General features: G+C 40.2%; 1 pseudogene; it reads left to right on the top strand.

The window, feature by feature from the left end:
• The first annotated feature begins 826 nt into the window (after positions 1-826).
• On the top strand, positions 827-1879 carry LOC127237418 (nucleoside diphosphate kinase A-like; annotated as a pseudogene).
• Positions 1880-2878: the final 999 nt, after the last annotated feature.

Here is a 2878-nt window from a genome sequence, read left to right as displayed (position 1 = left end):
ATTCCTGTCTTGCTCCTCCACCCTCTGGTTGGGGGGCAGGGGTTGGCCTGGAGGCAGAACAAAGTATCCAGCATCTGCCACCATTCCTATCTTGCCTTTACACCCTGTGGGAGAGAGGAGAGGATAGAACCTTAAACCCATACCCACAAGAAGAGAGAGAAAACACCTGCAACCACTGAAGAAGAGATGGGAAGAAGACAGTATAAGGACACATCCAACAACAGAAAGACTAATATGACACCACCAGAGTCTAGGGATCCTACACCAACAGGACCTGAACATCCCCACAGAGATGAAGCAGAAGAAAATTGCCTTAACAACAACTTTGTGAAAATAATAGAAGCCCTCCAGGAGGATATGAGAAAATCCCTTAAAGAAATGGAAGAAAAAACAAACAACTCCAAGAAATCAAGAAATCTGTTAAGGAAAGCCAAGAAAAAAAAAATCAAACAGATAAAGGAAAAAATTCAAACAGTTTAAGACCTGAAAACTGAAATAGAGACAATAAAGAAAACAAAAACGGAGGGAATGCTGGAAATAGAAAAGCTGGGTAAACAATCAGGAACTACAGATGAAAGCATAACCAACAGAATACAAGAGATGGAAGAGAAAATCTCAGGCACTGAAGTTAAACTAGAGGAAATAGATTCATCGACTTAAAAAAAATCTTAACTCCAAAAAATCCTTAACACAAAATATCCAGGAAATGTGGGACACTGTGAAAAGATAAAACCTAAGAAAAATAGGCATAGGAGAAGGCAAAGAAGCCCAGCTCAAAGGTGTAGAAAACATATTCAACAAAATCATAGATGAAACCTTTCTCAACATGAAGAAGGACATGCCTATGAAAGTATAAGAAGCTTACTATACACCAAATAGACCAGACCAAAAAAAATGGTCCTCCCGTCACATAATAATCAAAACACCAAGCATACAAAACAAAGAAAGAATATTAAAAGCAGTGAAGGAAAAAGGCCAAGTAACATATAAAGGCAAACTTATAAGAATTACCCCTGTCTTCTCCATGGAAATTCTGAAAGCCAGAAGGTCCTGGATAGATGTTCTACAAACACTGAAAGACCATGGATGCCAGCACAAACTACTATACCCAGCAAAACTCTCAAACACTATAGATAGAGAAAGCAAGATATTACAGGATGAAACCAGATTTACATAATACATATCCACAAATCCAGCCCTACAGAAAGTACTGGAAGGAAAACTCCAACCCAAGGAAGTTAACTACACTCACAAAACCATAGGCAATAAATAGATAATACTGCTTTACCAGAAGCCAAAAGAAAAAGAGGGGTAAACCTACACACAATACCACCACCACCACCAAATCCAAAACAAACAAGAATTAACAATCAATGATCCTTCAGGTACAGCCGAGTGAGAGACCTGGCTTCTGAAGGGGACCATAGCCAACAGTGAGCACACTGTCATTGCTATCAAGCCTGATGGGGTCCAGCGGGGGCTGGTGGGTGAGATCAGCAAGTGTTTTGAACAGAAGGGATTCTGCCTTTGTTGGCCTGAAATTTATGCAGGCTTCAGAAGACCTTCTCAAGGAGCACTACATTGACCTGAAGGGCCATCCTTTCTTTACTGGCCTCATGAAATACCAGTGAATACCTCATGAAATACCAGTGGTTGCTATGGTTTGGAAGGGGTTAAATGTTGTGAGACAGGCCAGGTGATGCTTGGAGAGACCAACCCTGCAGACTCTAAACCTGGAACCATTTGCATCCAAGTTGGCAGGAACATCATTCACAGCAGTGATTCTGTGGAGAGTGCAGAGAAGGAAATCGGCTTGTGTTTTCAGTCTGGGGAGCTGGTGGATTACAAGAGCTATGCACAAAACTGGATCTATGAGTGACAGGAGGGCATCTGCTTCCCCCCTCCCCACTTACCCCTATTCTTACAGGCAAGGGACCAGCAACTCTATATGTTCCTGGACCTTCCATTGACCTGGAAGGGATGTCTGGGAGCTGTGACTTCTGTGCAGTGTTACGTGCCACTAGTTGATTAAAGTGTTTCATCTCCAAAACAAAAGAAAAAAAAACAATCAATGGCCCTTAAATTCCCACAATATTAATGGCCTTAACTCACCTATAAAAAGACAAAGGCTTACTGGGCAGTGATGGTGCGTGCCTTTAGTCCCAGCAGCACTCTGGAGGCAGAAGCAGGTTGATCTCTGTGAGTTTGAGACCAGCCTGGTCTACAAGAGCTAGTTTCAGGACAGCCTCCAAAGCTACAGAAAAAAACCTGTCCAGAAAAAAAAAAAAGAAGAAGAAGAAGAAGAAGACAAAGGCTAACAGAATGAGTACAAAGATTGAATTCATCTTCCTGACGCATACAAGAAAAGAAACACATATCAACTTCAAAGACACTCAACCTCAGATTAAAGGGTTGGGAAAATTTTTCTAGTCAAATGGACCCAAAAAACAAGCTTGTGTAGCTATCCTAATATCTAACAAATTAGACTTCAAACTAAAATCAATCAAAAGAGATGGAGAAAGTCATTTCATATTCATCACAGGAAAAATCCATCAGGACAAAGTCTGAATTCTGAATATCTATGCCCCAAATACAAAGGCACCCATGTTCCTAAAAGAAATAATACCAAAACTCAAATCTCGAATAAAATCTCACACACTTATAGTGGGAGAATTCACCACCTCACTCTTACCACTAGATAGGGCCACCAGACAGAAACTTAATAAAGAAACAAAAGAACTAACAGAAGTTATGTCCCAATTGGGTTTAACAGACATCTATAGAACATTCTGTCCAAAAAAAAAAAAAAAAAAAAAAAAAATGGAATAACCCCCTGTATCTTATCAGACCACCATGCTTTAAAGTTAGAATTTAACTA

The sequence above is a fragment of the Phodopus roborovskii genome, unplaced genomic scaffold, assembly GCF_943737965.1.
Source record: "Phodopus roborovskii unplaced genomic scaffold, PHOROB, whole genome shotgun sequence".
Taxonomy (NCBI): domain Eukaryota; kingdom Metazoa; phylum Chordata; class Mammalia; order Rodentia; family Cricetidae; genus Phodopus; species Phodopus roborovskii.
Note: the sequence above shows the minus strand (reverse complement) of the source record. Positions and strands in the feature narration are given on the sequence as shown.